Here is a 15,692-nt window from a genome sequence, read left to right as displayed (position 1 = left end):
CAGGCCCCGCCCGCTGCCGTCTGTGTCCCGGCCGCACCAGACTGCCCTTCGCTCCCCTCAGGCGGCGCGGGCGGAGCCAGGACTCCACCAGCCCCGCTCCCCGGCCCGGCCGCCTCGGAACCGCCTGGGATTCACTTATTTTCTCTTCCCGCCGCCCATGCCCCGCTGCACGGCTGCCGTCACACCTCGGGTCAGAGGGCGCGCCGGCCGGGCAGGAGTCTGGTCCCCGAGCCCCGCCCCGGGGCCTGGGCCCTGCGCTGCGGTCCCGCGGCCGTGGCAGCAGCAGAGCCTCCGCCGCCCCCGCCGTCTGCGCACTGACCTTCCCCAGCGGCGGCTCCAGGTCCAGGCTCAGGAACGCCAGCAGCTCCGGGCCGGCCGCCGCCGCCGCCTTCCCGCTGCCCTGCGGCGGGGCGCGGGCTCAGCGGCCGGCCCGGCGGGCGGACAGGCCCCGCAGGCCCCGCAGGCTCTGGGGCTCCCGGCCGCTCGCTCCTGCTCCGCCCGGACCCAGGACCAGGACAGACAGGACTGGACCCCTCCCCGGCCCGCCCCATCTGCATGTCTGTGACCCCACCTCCGCTCAGCTCTCCCCGGACCCAGGACCAGGACAGACAGGGCTGGACCCCCCCTCCCCCCCGGCCCGCCCCATCTGCCTGTCTGTGACCCCACCCCCGCTCAGCTCTCCCCGGACCCAGGACCAGGACAGACAGGGCTGGACCCCCCCCCCCCCCGCCCGCCCCATCTGCATGTCTGTGACCCCACCTCCGCTCAGCTCCCCCCCCCTCCCCGCCCCCCCGTGCCGCCCCGAGGCCCGCAGAGCCCGCCTCCCTGGGTGACTGAGTGCACACGACCCCTCTGCCGTGATTGCCCCTGTCCTGCCGTCAGCCCGACCCTGGAGAATCTGACACACACACACACACACACACACTCACACACACACTCACACACACTCACACATACACACACTCTCACACACATTCACACACACCCCTACACACACACACACACACTCACACACACACACATTCACACTCACACACACACACACTCCTACACACACACACACTCCTACACACACACTCACACATTCACACACATACACACACTCACACACACATTCACACTCACACACACCCCTACACACACATTCACACACACACCCCTACACACACTCACACACACTCACACACACTCACACACACTCACACACACACATTCACACTCACACACACTCACACATTCACACTCACACACATACCCCTACACACACTCACACACACTCACACACACACATTCACACTCACACACACTCACACATTCACACTCACACACACACTCACACACAGAGACACACACACATGCGCGTGGTCAGAGCCCCGGGCGGGTGCCCGGTGAGGCCTGGGCGGCGGGCGGGGCGGGCACCTGGTTCTGCTCCTGCAGGCGCTGGCGCGTGGCCTCCAGCATGAGGCTCCTCTGCACGGGCAACATGGCGCGGATCCTGCACACCAGCCCCTCCTCCCAGGGCGGGCTGTGGTGGGCCTCCAGGATCTCCTGGCTGGGCAGCTCTGCAGCAGGCGGGCGGGCGGGCGGAGGGCGGGTGCCTGCAGCCGGGCTGGACCCCCCAGCCGCCCTCCCAGCTCCCGGGCGGGGCGGGGCGGCCGGCCCACCCCTCACTCATACCAGCCCACCCTGCGAGAGCTCGCTCTCTCTCTCTCTCTCTCTCTCTCTCTCTCTCTCTCTCGATTAAATCCTCACCCAAGCACATTCCCCCGTGATTTCCAGAGAGAGTGGAAGGGAGAGGGAGACAGAGAGAACACTGATGTGAGAGAGACACATCAATTGTTTGCCTCCTGCACGCACCCTGCAAGCGCCCTGCCCAGGACCCAGACCAACCACCCGTGGAATCGAACCCCGGGCCCTTCGGTCCGCAGGCCGGCACTCTGCCCACTGAGCCACACCGGCCAGGGCCCAAACTGCTGTCTCTATGGGGCATTTGCAGGGAAGGGGTGTGAGAGCAGCCAGGAGTCTCACAGACAGGGCAGACGCCTGCCGGGAGCCGGGCACATCCCATGCCCCGGCTCGCTCCCAGCCCAGTGCGGGCCCGGCCGGCCCGGCTCAGCATGGACCCAGGAGCCAGGAGGCCGCTGTTCGATCCCCGCTCAGGCCCAGGCCCGGCCTGCAGGCTCCATCCCCAGTGCGGGGCGTGCAGGAGGCAGCCGGTCCAGGATTCCCTCTCCCTCTCCCTCCCTCCCAGCGGCAGACGGAAGACCCGCCTCCTGCACAGCAGGAAACCAAGGCCCCAGGAGGGACCCTGAGCCCCCAGGCTGCGAGGAGGCCGCCCGCCTGCTCACCAGCATCCAGCGCGGCGTCCTCCTCCGACTCTGTGGTGACCCTCTCCTCCTCCGTCTCTGTCTCCTCCTCGGGCGGCTCCTCCTCCTGGTGGCCCTCCTCCCGGCTGTGGCCGACAGCTGGCCCTTCCGAGGGGACTCCGGAAGCCATCACGGGTGGGGCCCTGCAGGGCGGCGCCTCCTGGACAGGGATCAGGACAGATCATTCCCACCGCACAGCACGACCACAGAGGCCCCACCTCCGGCCACCCCCACCTCACCACCCCCACCTCCGGCTATCCCCAAACCTCCCCAGGCCCCCCGGTGTGCCGCAGCTCCGAGGGGTCCCCTCAGGCCCCCGGTGTGCCGCAGCTCCGAGGGGTCCCCCAGGCCCCCCGCTGGGCCCGCAGCTCCGAGGGGTCCCCCAGGCCCCCCGCTGTGCCCGCAGCTCCGAGGGGTCCCCCCAGGCCCCCCGCTGGGCCCGCAGCTCCGAGGGGTCCCCCCAGGCCCCCCGCTGGGCCCGCAGCTCCGAGGGGTCCCCCAGGCCCCCCGGTGTGCCGCAGCTCCGAGGGGTCCCCCCAGGCCCCCCGGTGTGCCCACAGCTCCGAGGGGTCCCACCAGGCCCCCCGCTGGGCCCGCAGCTCCGAGGGGTCCCCCAGGCCCCCCGCTGGGCCCGCAGCTCCGAGGGGTCCCCCAGGCCCCCCGCTGGGCCCGCAGCTCCGAGGGGTCCCCCAGGCCCCCCGGTGTGCCCGCAGCTCCGAGGGGTCCCCCAGGCCCCCCGCTGGGCCCGCAGCTCCGAGGGGTCCCCCAGGCCCCCGCTGGGCCCGCAGCTCCGAGGGGTCCCCCAGGCCCCCCGCTGGGCCCGCAGCTCCGAGGGGTCCCCCCAGGCCCCCCGCTGGGCCCGCAGCTCCGAGGGGTCCCCCCAGGCCCCCCGCTGGGCCCGCAGCTCCGAGGGGTCCCCCCAGGCCCCCCGCTGGGCCCGCAGCTCCGAGGGGTCCCCCAGGCCCCCCGGTGTGCCCGCAGCTTCCGAGGGGTCCCCCAGGCCCCCCGCTGGGCCCGCAGCTCCGAGGGTCCCCCAGGCCCCCCGCTGTGCCCGCAGCTCCGAGGGGTCCCCCCAGGCCCCCCGGTGTGCCCGCAGCTCCGAGGGGTCCCCCCAGGCCCCCCGCTGGGCCCGCAGCTCCGAGGGGTCCCCCAGGCCCCCCGCTGGGCCCGCAGCTCCGAGGGGTCCCCCAGGCCCCCGCTGGGCCCGCAGCTCCGAGGGGTCCCCAGGCCCCCCGCTGGGCCCGCAGCTCCGAGGGGTCCCCCCAGGCCCCCCGCTGGGCCCGCAGCTCCGAGGGGTCCCCCCAGGCCCCCCGGTGTGCCCGCAGCTCCGAGGGGTCCCCCAGGCCCCCCGCTGGGCCCGCAGCTCCGAGGGGTCCCGTTCACCTAGCAAAGGAGGGAGGATGAGCTCCCGACCGGAGCCGACCTCCGAGGCCCAGGTGCTGCAGACTCGCCCCTCGGCCCAGGCAGGGCCTCTGCGAGGGGCAGCCCGCCTGTGAGGCCGGCCCTCCGGGCGGTCAGCTCACCTCCCTCTGGAAGCCCCCAGGCTTACTCTCCTCTCCCTCAGCCTCCCTCAGGACGGGACCCTCGGTCCCGCCCAGCTTCCGCGGGGGGATGGCGGGGCCTCGGTCCCGGGACGGCCCAGACCTGCGTGTCCAGCAGCCTCCCGGCCCCGCTGCGGCCGCCCCTCCGGTCCCTGCGCCCCCGCTCCGGCCCTGGGACAGTACCCCCACCCCATGGGGGAGGAGTGTGGGGTGGCCCATGAGCTGTACCGGGCCTGCCATCCCTTTGGCCTCCCCTCCTCACCCAGACCCTAACAACTCCCAGGGGGGCTGTGATGTGTTCGGAGGAGACAGGTCTCTCTGGAGGGTGGATCCCCTTCAGAAACTCGGTCCCACAAACCCTTTTCACGGGAGGGCAGACGCCATTGTCATCCTTTCTGAGCCTGGCGAGAGCAAGCCTGGGGGCTGCCTGGAGGGGGTGAGGCGAACCCCCAGGGAACCGACGTCAGCGAAGGGGACAGAAAACCCCAGGGGGTGACCACGGGCTGGCCCGGGACACCCAAACCCCACAGAGGACCATGGTGCCTCAGAAGGCGGAGGTCAGCTGTGGAAGCAGGTGGGAGGGCAGTGTGGGCTCTGATCCCCCCACGGGGCCCGCAGCATGCTCAGTGCCCTGACCTCCCGCACCTGCCACCACCCCCGCCCCCGTGCGGGGACCACCCCCTGGCCCAGCCCCGAGCACCCTGCCACCTTGTCCATCGCCACCCCTCACCCCAGTTTCTCCCCCTCCCCACCCTCCCCACCCCTCGCCCCCACCCACACCCCCACCGCCCGTGACAAGCTGCCTGTGGCCTGGACATCCCTTCGCGCTGCCCTGGCACCCTCACCCACACGGCCCTTCCGCCCGCCCGTCTCCATGGCCTCTAGGCCCCACATCGGGGGGTGCCCGGGCTGTGAACCCCAGCAGGGACGAGAGCCCCCGAAAACCAGGGCCAGGCGCCCCGTGTCAGAGCGGAGCCCCTGGCTGCGCGGGGAAGGCCTGTGGGGGCCGCTGCCCAGGTTCTAAGGATGGCAGCCCCCGAGGGCCGCGCCGGAGCCCCGGCTGCACCAGCAGGGCCCGCCTCGGCCGCGGCTGAGGTGAGAGGCCCCGCACGGCTCCGGGCCTTCACCGGCCGCGGCCGAAACCAGGGGAGGGCACCCCGCTGAAGGCCAGAGCGCGGGAGAGCTCGGCCCGGGGATGAGCGTGTCATGTGACCGCCTGGCGGTCATGTGATATAGGTTAGATTCATTATAAATAAATATTCAGTAGACAGAGGTGGGAGGCTTGACAGAAAGGAGAGAAAGAGATGTGTCCGCAGGCGCTGCCCAGGCCCTGGGGTGGGCCGGTGGCCGTGGGGTCGGCAGGGGCTCGAACCGAGGGCGGGAGGGGGGGTGGCAGGTGGAGGACCCCAGCCCCAGGCCTGTGGGCGAAGCTGAGTGTGTCTTCCCACACCTGAGCCAGGGAGTCAGTGCTGGCGCCATCACCCAGCGACCCTGTGGGTGGGTGGCCCTGTGGGTGGGGGGCCCTGTGGGTGGGTGGCCCTGTGGGTGGGTGGACCTGTGGGTGGGTGGCCCTGTGGGTGGGTGGCCCTGTGCTGTGGGTGGCTCTGTGGGTGGGTGGACCTGTGGGGTGGGTGGACCTGTGGGTGGGTGGCCCTGTGGGTTGGTGGCCCTGTGCTGTGGGTGGCCCTGTGGGTGGGTGGCCCTGTGGGTGGGTGGCCCTGTGCTGTGGGTGGCCCTGTGGGTGGGTGGCCCTGTGGGTGGGTGGCCCTGTGCTGTGGGTGGCCCTGTGGGTGGGTGGCCCTGTGGGTGGGTGGCCCTGTGGGTGGGTGGACCTGTGGGTGGGTGGACCTGTGGGGTGGGTGGCCCTGTGGGTGGGTGGCCCTGTGGGTGGGTGGCTCTGTGGGTGGGTGGACCTGTGGGGTGGGTGGACCTGTGGGTGGGTGGCTCTGTGGGTGGGTGGACCTGGGTGGGTGGCCCTGTGGGTGGGTGGCCCTGTGCTGTGGGTGGCCCTGTGGGTGGGTGGCCCTGTGGGTGGGTGGCCCTGTGCTGTGGGTGGCCCTGTGGGTGGGTGGCCCTGTGGGTGGGTGGCCCTGTGGGTTGGTGGCCCTGTGCTGTGGGTGGCCCTGTGGGTGGGTGGACCTGTGGGGTGGGTGGCCCTGTGGGTGGGTGGCCCTGTGGGTGGGTGGACCTGTGGGGTGGGTGGACCTGTGGGGTGGGTGGCCCTGTGGGTGGGTGGCCCTGTGGGTGGGTGGCCCTGTGCTGTGGGTGGCCCTGTGCTGTGGGTGGCCCTGTGGGTGGGTGGCCCTGTGGGTGGGTGGCCCCTGGCCCTGTGGCCCCCCTGGCCCCCGGACAGCAGAGTGTGATTCTCTGAGCCCCGCCATGAGTGGCCGCAGCTGAGGGCCTTGGAGGACATGGGGCATCCCCAGGGCTGGGGCCCAGGACAGCCCGGCTCCCACCGGCCCATGTGCCAGGGTTTCCTCAGGGCCCTCTGTGGTCACCCGGGGTCAGTCTGCAGTGCTGGCTGGGACAGGGAGGAGGGAGGAGCTGGGGTATGGGGGGGAAGCTGGGGCCATGGGGAGGAGCTGGGGGTATGGGGGGGAGCTGGGGGTATGGGGGAGGAGGAGCTGGGGGCCAGGGGGAGGAGCTGGGGGGTATGGGGGAGGAGGAGCTGGGGGTATGGGGGAGGAGGAGCTGGGGGTATGGGGGGGAAGCTGGGGGCCAGGGGGAGGAGCTGGGGGTATGGGGGAGGAGGACTGGGGGGGAGGGGGGAGGAGGAGCTGGGGGTATGGGGGGAAGCATGGGGGCCAGGGGAGGAGCTGGGGTATGGGGGGGGAGCTGGGGGTATGGGGGAGGAGGAGCTGGGGGCCAGGGGGAGGAGCTGGGGGTATGGGGGGGGAGGAGCTGGGGGTATGGGGGGGGAGCTGGGGGTATTGGGGAGGAGGAGCTGGGGCCAGGGGGAGGAGCTGGGGGTATGGGGGGGAGGCGGGGGTAATGGGGGAGGAGGAGCTGGGGAGTAGTGGGGAGGAGCTGGGGGTATATGGGGGGAGGAGCTGGGGGGTATGGGGGAGGAGGAACTGGGGACCAGGGAGGAGCTGGGGGTATGGGAGGGGAGCTGGGGGCCAGGGGGAGGAGCTGCGGGGTATGGGGGAGGAGGAGCGGGGGTAGGGGGGAGGAGGCTGGGGGGGTAGTGGGGAGGAGGAGTGGGGTATGGGGAGGAGCTGGGTATGGGGGAGGAGGAGCTGGGCCAGGGGAGGAGTGGGGGTATGGGGGAGGAGGAGCGCGGGTATGGGGGGGGGAAGCTGGGGGGTATGGGGGGAGCTGGGGCCAGGGGGAGGAGCTGGGGTATGGGGGGGGGGAGCTGGGTAAGGGGAGGAGCTGGGGCCAGGGAGAGCTGGGGGTAATGGGGGGGAGCTGGGGACCAGGGGGAGAGCTGGGGGTATGGGGGGAGAGCTGGGGGGTATGGGGGGGGGAGGAGCTGGGGACCAGGGGAGAGCTGGGGGTATGGGAGGAGCTGGGGACAAGGGGGAGGAGCTGGGGGTATGGGGGGGAGCGGGGAACAGGGGGGGAGCTGGGGGTAAGGGAGGAGGGAGCTGGGGGCCAGGGGGAGGAGCTGGGGGGTATGGGGGAGGAGGAGCTGGGGACCAGGGGGAGGAGCTGGGGGTATGGGAGGGGGAGCGGGGGGCCAGGGGAGGAGCCTGGGGGGTATTGGGGGGAGATAGGGGGACCAGGGGGAGGAAGAGTGGGGGGCTATGAGGGGGGGGGGGGAGGGAGCTGGGGGGCCAGACAGGGAGGAGGCTGCCATTCCCTGGTGCGGCCCCCAGTCCGGGAGGGGCGGCCGCAGGGTGAGGAGCAGACCCTGAGTGCGGAGATGGAGGCGGCCCCCGGACGGTGCTGAGGGCCGGGTGGGGTGGGTACCTCCTGGCCCGGCTCCTGGCCCGGCTCTGAGACCGGAGGCCCAGACATGGCGCTGGCTGCCCGGACCAACAGTCACCGCCTCGGAGTTCCGGCGGCAGTTGAGGGAACTCTCAGGCCGGCCATCCGCTGGCCAAGGCCCTGACCCGGGTGCCACCTGGCTGTTCCGGCCCTGACACAACTCATGCCCCCACTCTGCCCTGCTCTGCCCCCCGCTGCCCTGCTTCTGCCCCCTTCCTGCCCCCTGCTCTGCCCCGCTCTGCCCCCCTCTGCCCCCTCTGCCCTTGTTCTGGCCCCATATGCCCTGCTCTGGCGGCCCCCATCTGCCCCCGCCAACCCCTCTGCCCCCCCTCCTGCCCCGCCCCCCTCTGGCCCCCTCTGCTTTCCCCTCTCTGCCCCCATCTGCCCCGCCCTGCCCCCTTCTCCCTGCCCCCTCGCTCTGCCCCCTCTGGCCCCCTCTGCCCCGCTCCTGCCCCCCGCTGCCCCGCCCGGGCACCCCTCTGCCGCCCTCGGCCCCCTCTGCCCCCGCTCTGCCCGCGCTCTGCCACCCGCTCTGCCCCCCTCTGCCCCCTCTGCCCCCGTCTGCCCGCCCTCTGCCCCGCTCTGGCCCCCCGCGCTGCTCCCCCTCTGGCCCCCCTCTCCCCCCCCCTCTGCCCCCCGCCCTCTGCCCCCCTCTGCCCCCCCTATGCCCCCCCTCTGCCCCCGCTCTGGCCCCCCTCTGCCCCCCTCTGCCCCCCTCTGCCCCGCTCTGCTGCCCCCCTCTGCCCCGCTCTGCCCCCCTCTGCCCCCCTCTGCCCCCTCTGCCCCCCTCTGCCCCGCCCTGCCCCCCCTCTGCCCCCTCTGCCCCCCTCTGCCCCTGCCCCCGCTCTCCCGCCGCCGCTCTGCCCCCCTCTGACCCCCATCTGCACCCCCTCTGCCCCCCCTGCCCCCCGCACCCTCTGCCCCCCCCCCCCTGCCCCCTCTGCCCCCGCCTCACCCTCTGCCCCCACCTCTGCCCCCCCCTCTGCACACCCCGCCCCTCGCCCCCCCTCTGCCCCCTCTGGGCCACCCCTCTGCCCCCCCTCTGCCCCCTCTGCCCCCCTCTGCCCCCCGCCCTGCCCCCCTCTGCCCCCCTCTGCCCCCCTCTGCACCCTCTGCCCCCCTCTGCCCCCCCTCTGCCCCCCTCTGCCCCCTCTGCCCCCTCTGCCCCCTCTCGACCCCTCTGCCCCCCCTCTGCCCCCCTCTGCCCCCCCTCTGCCCCCGCTCTGCCCCCCTCTGCCCCCCTCTGCCCCCTCTGCCCCTCTGCCCCTCTGCCCCCTCTGCCCCCTCTGCCCCCTCGGCACCCCTCTGCCCCCCGCCCTGCCCCCACTCTGCCCCCCCCTCTTCCCCCCTCTGCCCCCCTCTGCCCCCCCTCTGCCCCGCTCTGCCCCCCTCTGCTCCCCCTCTGACCCTCTGCCCCCCTCTGCCCCGCTCTGCCCCCCTCTGCCCCCCCTCTTGCGCCACCCTGCCCCCCTCTACCACCGCACCCCCTCTGCCCCCCTCCGCCTGCCCCCTCTGCACCCCTCTGCCCCCCCTCTGCACCCCTGCCCCACCTGCCCCCCCTCTGCCTCCCCCCTGCTCGCCCCCGCTCCTGCCCCCCTCTGCCCCGCCCTTGGCCCCCCTCCTCGCCCCGCCTCTGCCCCCCTCTCTCTGCCCCCGCTCTGCCCCGCTCTGCCCCCCGCTCTGCCCCCCTCTGCTCCCCCTCTGCCCCCCTCTGCCCCGCTCTCCCCCCCCCCTCTGCCCCGCTTTGCCCCCTCTGCCCCCTCTGCCCCCTCTGCACCACGCTCTGCCCCCCTCTGCCCCCTCTGCCCCCTCTGCCCCCCTCTGCCCCGCCCTGCCCCCCTCTGCCCCCCTCTGCCCCCCGCTCTGCCCCCCTCTGCCCCCCTCTGCCCCCCTCTGCCCCCCCTCTGCCCCGCTCTGCCCCCCCGCTCTGCCCCCCTCTGCCCCCCTCTGCCCCCGCTCTGCCCCGCTCTGCCCCCCGCTCTGCCCCCCTCTGCTCCCCCTCTGACCCTCTGCCCCCCTCTGCCCCCTCTGCCCCCCTCTGCCCCCCTCTGCCCCCCTTCCCTCCTGCCCTCTGCCCCGCCTGCCCCCCTCTGCCCCCCCTCTGCCCCCCTCTGCCCCGCTCTGCCCCCCGCTCTGCCCCCCCCTCTGCCCCCCTCTCTGCCCACTCTGCCCCCCTCTTGCCCCGCTCTGCCCCCCCTTCTGCCCCGCTCCTCTCCTCGCCCCCGCTCTGCCCCCCTCCTGCCCCCTCCTCTGCCCCCCCCTCTGCCCCGCTCTGCCCCCGCTCTGCCCCCCCTCTGCCCCCCCTCTGCCCCCTCTGCCCCCCTCTGCCCCCCTCTGCCCCGCTCTGCCCCCCGCTCTGCCCCCCCTCTGCCCCCCTCTGCCCCCCTCTGCCCCCCTCTGCCCCCTCTGCCCCCCTCTGCCCCCCTCTGCCCCCTCTGCCCCCCTCTGCCCCCCTCTGCCCCGCTCTGCCCCCCTCTGCCCCCCCTCTGCCCCGCTCTGCCCCCCTCTGCCCCGCTCTGCCCCTGCCCTGCCCCGCTCTGCCCCCCCTCTGCCCCCCTCTGCCCCCCTCTGCCCCCCTCTGCCCCGCTCTGCCCCCCTCTGCCCCGCTCTGCCCCCCTCTGCCCCCTCTGCCCCGCTCTGCCCCCCTCTGCCCCCCTCTGCCCCCGCCCTGCCCCTGCTCTGCCCCATACCGCCCGGTGTGGGCTCAGGGCCGCAGACCCCTGCCCAGCGCCAGCCCCCGCCCAGGTGGGCCCTAGGGGTGTGAAAGGGGTGGACGCAGAGGACACCGTCCGGGGGACAGGGCATTGCAGAGGAGTTATCTTCTAGCTGATGGAGGGCAGCTGGGGGCGTGGCCAAGCCAACGGCACCCTCCAGTGGGGCCTGGGGTGCCCCTCCCAGGGGCCGGGGCACCCGAAAACCCAGCAGTAAACCCAGCACCACCAGGGCGCTGAGCGGGAACCACTGCTGCGGGGCCTCGGCCGACCACTCCGTCCGTCCGTCCGTCCCTCTGTCCGCGACCCCTCAGGAGCCCTGCCCACCTGCCCAGTCTGTTTTGAAAGGGTTTTCTCCTCCGGGTGGGGTGGTCAGGGAGCGAGGCGGGGCGGGGGCACGCAGGCCGGCCCTGCGCCCGCTCCCGGCTCACACAGCTGGTGGACTGGGGGCAGCACAGGGAGGACACGGCTCTTCTGGCCGGTGGCGGCCCCCGCCCCGCAGGCTGTGCCGCCTGACTCAGTGCGGTCTGCCTCAGCTCAGGGCGGCTGTGCCCGGGGGCGCCACTGGCAGGACGGACCGGGCATCAGACGGACACTCGGAAGGCTGGTGCCTGCTCCGCCAGGGAGGACCAAGGCAGGCCTCCCGGGGAGGGCACCGCGTCTGGGCTTGAAGCCCTCAGGGGAGGGGCTGGCGGTGCGGGCGATGCGGCAGACGGAGGCAGACGGAGGGCAGATGGGGCGTGAGGGAGCCAGGCCGCCTGGGGGGGTCTGCAGGGGCCTGGTTGCTGTGCTTCTAACGTGCAGGGCTGGAGCCCTTGCCGGTCTCTCAGTGGTTAGAGCATCAGCTCATGGAGGGAAGAGTCTGGGTTCGATTCCAGCCAAGGGCACCTACCTTGGTTGCAGGCTCGATGCCCCCTCCCCCTCGCTCTGGAAATCAATGGAAAGATGCCCTCGGGTGAGGATTAACGAAAAGGAAAAACAATTAAAAAGAAATGCAGGGTTCCGGGTTCGAGTTCTGTCTTTGGGAGAAGGAGCGGTCGGCCGCGGGGAGGATGCCTGGTGGGGGCCGTGGCCGAGGTGGGGGAGGGTGGCGGCAGCAGGGGCCTCGCCTGCCCCGGAGCCCTCCTGTAGGCAGGTGACGGCGGTGCCCGCTCTTTGGCGCCCCTGCTGCTCGCCCGCGTGGCCGCAGCTCCTGTGCGGGCTCCGGGGCTCGGCCGCCGTGCTCCGTGCGTGTGTGCAGAGTGAGGGAGGGCGGGCGGCCGAGGGCAGGCCTGAGGCTGGTGAGAGGCCCCTCCTGCCCGCTCGGGGCCGAGGGGCGGCCGGCGTGAGCAGGCAGACCCCCGGTCCCTCGGTGGCGGGCGGGCAGGCGGGCGGAGGGGGAGACGTGTCTGAGAGAAGCTCTCTGGCCCCCGGGGGCGGCTCTCCTGGCCTCCGAGGGCGCCGCTCCCTCCAGGGCCCGTCCCGCCCGGGTCCCCGCTCCCTGGCCACCCCCCCCCCCTTCCAGAGGAAGTCCCGGCCTCTCTGTGTCCCCCCACCACCTTCCAGAGGAAGTCCCTGCCTCTCCGGGTCCCCCCCCCACTTTCCAGAGGAAGTCCCGGCCTCTCCGGGTCCCCCCCCACCTTCCAGAGGAAGTCCCGGCCTCTCCGGGTCCCCCGAGGCCCAGCCTGACCGGCAGTGTCTCTGGGGAGCAGGGACACAGCCTCAGGCGCTGGGTGTGCTGCCAGGAGCCGGGTGCCCTCAATCACTCGCTGGCGATGACGGCTCGGCTCTGCACCAGCACCACCAGGCCGCTGGCATCTCAAAGGCTGGGCAGAGCCTTCCCCAGACCACCAGCCCCCCGGAACCCCTGGGCACCCGGGTTGGCAGCTGGGGCACCCAGAGCCCCCAAAGGCGGCCAGCTAACCGCCCCTGCCCCCCCTCCCCTGCAGGTCCTGTCCCCCCCTGCCCCGCCCCGGCCTCCCCTGCAGGTCCTGTCCCCCCCCTGCCCCGCCCCGGCCTCCCCTGCAGGTCTTGTTCCCCCTCCCCTGCCCCCAGCCTCCCCTGCAGGTCCTGCCCCCCCCGCCCCCCCGCCCCTGCAGGTCCTGTCCCCCCCCCCCGCCCCCCCCGCCCCTGCAGGTCCTGTCCCCCCCCCCCCCCCCCCCCGAAGGAAGCCGCTGGGAACGCCCGGTCTCCCTCCACCTCATGGCTCGGCGGCCGCAGGCGAGGGAGACTCCGCCTTCCCTTCAGCCCGTGTCTCCTTGGGCCGAGGCTCCCGCCAGGCCCCTCCGGCCCCAGCTCCGGCCCCGACCCAGCACCTCCCCCACCGCCTGTGAGGGTCCCGTTCCCTGGCTCGCGGGCCTCTTGGGCTCCCCTCAGCCCAGCCTCAGGGCCCTCTGCCTGAGCCAGCACCCCCGCCACCCCCTCCCCGGTGCAGCCCACGAGGGATTCCAAACGCTCTCCAAACGCTTGGCTTGGCTCATCGCCCCTGGCCAACCTCCGCCCTCTGCAGCGGGCCGCGGGCTGCCTCCTCCAGGTGAGTCCTCGCAGTGACCAGCCTGGACCTCGCCGCCTCGCAGCCCTGCTCCCGGCCCTGCAGGTCTCCCCCCCCAGGGCAGGAGGCAGCCCCCCGGCGGCACTTGGCCCCTGGGACCCTCCTCCCACATGCTGGCCTGGCACCCCAACCCCGGGCTCGGTGGCCCCAAAGGGGTCCGTCTGCCACCGCGCTGGCCAGTGTGGCCCACCCGCCCGCGGCCCGGGGCTGGGCCCCCATCTCACCCCCTGGAGGCTAGCAGTGCCACCTTGTTCTCTGCCTGCTGCCCCTGTGTGTTCACTCTTTCCCCCACCGTCCAGGCGTCACTATGGCAACCAGGCTTACCCACGGCATCCAGGGGCACTTGTGGGGGGGGCAGGATGGGGGGCCCTGGGGTTCCATCACGGGTCGGAGGTCAGGGGGCGTTATGAGGAAGCCTGGGTCAGGCGGTCACAGCCACCTCCCACTCACCCCGGCCGGGAGGGGAGGCCGCGCGGCCGGGGGACCGGACTGCAGCCGAGTCTCCTCGGCCTCCCCCAGTCGGACCAGGGGCCCCGGGATCCAGAGTCTGCGTGGCCACAGCTCCAGCTTCTTCCAGGGACAGAGCGAGGCAGCGTCCCTGCTCCCGGCACCCCTCAAGCCAGGCCCCGCGTCGAGGGCTCTGGGGGCACGGGGGGGGGGCCCTCTGGAACCCCCAGCCGCCCTCCTGTGCCCAGCACTCTGCCTGGGGCTGTCGGACGCCCTGCAAGGCTCTCCTGGCCTCTGTTACAGGACAGACAGGCCCCCAGGGGCGGGCAGAGGACGCTCTGGGGACCCCCTCGTCCCCGGGTCCCCCAAGCGGAGGGAGACAGACGGGCGTCTCCCTGCAGAACCAGGCGCCGGGCCCCAGGAGACAGGGGACTCGGGATGGCCCCCCTCCCTCAGACTCCACACGGGGGCCCCAGACGGCTGAGCCTGAGCCCAGCAGGAGCCGGGGGCCCCAGGGGCGAGGCCTTCGCGGGGGCCGGGGGAGGCCAGGGCTGGCATGGAGCCCTGTCTTCAGGGAGCACCAGGCGGTGGGGAGCCGGCACGGCCCTGGCACAGTCAGCCCCGCGGTGGGCGCCGGGTGCCGCCGGCTCAGCCAGGTCCGGTGAGCCTGAGGGGCGGGGAAGGTTTGGGAAAAGACAGAGGAGAGAATGGACGCTGGGTCTGGTGGGCCGCTGCCTCTCCCATGGGGAGAGAGAGCACACGGACCACCAGCCGTGTCTTTAATGGCCGATGCCCCGGGGCAGAGTGAGGGCGGATCAAGATGTTTATAACATTCTCCTGGGTTTCGATCCCACTCAACTGCATGCCCCGGATCCAGCGTGGTTTCCCTGCGGCCTCTGTCACTCAGCCCGAGGGGCCACGTGTTCGACCACAGGGTCAGCTCACAACCACAGCCGCTGGCTGTCGCAGTGCTGGGAGGCCCTGCCCTCCACGCTGGGCCCTGCATGTGGCTTTGCCAGAGAGGACTGTGCCCTCCTCAGTCCGAGCCTGAGCCTGTCCACACGCTGTGGCCGCGCCCCACACTGGGCTGCCCGGCCCATGGGTGCACCCAGCTGCTGGGAGCCAGGCGGGTGCTGGGCGTGGGTGGCAGGAGAGGAAGAAGGCAGGGAGCATAGTGGGGAGCCCCTAATTCAGCCTCCACTGGGACCAGGTGGCTCCTTGGGGAAGGGCTGGGCCGGCCCTGAAGTAGCCGTGCCCCCAGCCCCTCCGGGCACATCCTCCTCACTCCTGCCTGGGCCTCTGCCCTTCTCCCTACAGAGCACCCCCCCCCCCGTCGTCCCTCTCTGCCCCTCACTCCCTCACCGGGGCCTGCAGGATCCCACCCATTCCGACCCCTGCTCTGCTCTAACCAGGGAGGGGGAGAGGAGGAGAGGCAGAGAGACCATGAGAGGGAGAGAAATAGAGACAGCGACGGGGAGAGAGACACACAGGCGGAGAACAGAGACGCCGGCTCCACCCTCGACAGCAGGGCACCTGCCTCAGGCGGTCACCTCTCAGGGAGAGAAGTACCCACCACCCACCTCCGGGCAGCAGAGGCGCTTAGGGGAGGAGTCTGGCCACCGAGCCACCTGCCTGCCCTCCCCTGCCTCCCCTGCCATCAGGACGGTCATCACTTAGGAAGGAAGAAGAGGGGGGTTGGGAGAAGGTGACCTTTTCCTGCGGGGGTGGGGGGGCTGATGACAATTTGGGGGCCCAATGCCAGTGTTCCTGACTCTGGCTCGTTTCCTCCTCCCCAGGCGGCCCCTCCCGTCCCCGCAGGCTCCGTCCTCCTCCTCCTCCTCCTCCTCCATGCACCCCCACCCCGCCTGGGGTCTAAGTTCTCGGCACACCAGCCCTAGCCAGGTGGAGCTGGCACCCCTGCAGCCGCCCGCCCGCCCGCCCGCCCTCGTGCGCCTGGCCCAGCACCCGCCGGGCAGAGCAGCCCGGGAGGGAGGGCAGGGCCTGCGCCCGGAGGGTGGGCGGTCGGGATGGCACTTGGCTGGGTGCTGCCCCCAGGCACCCACCAACCCTTAAGCTGGGGGTCGCCGGGGTCGTGACCGCAGCTCCAGGTGGACGTGAGGGAGGCCTTCCCAGCGGAGCCTGAGCGGACTCAGCCAGGGGGCCC

The sequence above is a fragment of the Pipistrellus kuhlii genome, unplaced genomic scaffold (assembly GCF_014108245.1).
Source record: "Pipistrellus kuhlii isolate mPipKuh1 unplaced genomic scaffold, mPipKuh1.p scaffold_m20_p_14, whole genome shotgun sequence".
NCBI classification, from domain to species: Eukaryota; Metazoa; Chordata; class Mammalia; order Chiroptera; family Vespertilionidae; genus Pipistrellus; species Pipistrellus kuhlii.
The sequence above is the reverse complement of the archived record's forward strand: the minus strand, read 5'-3'. Positions refer to the sequence as shown.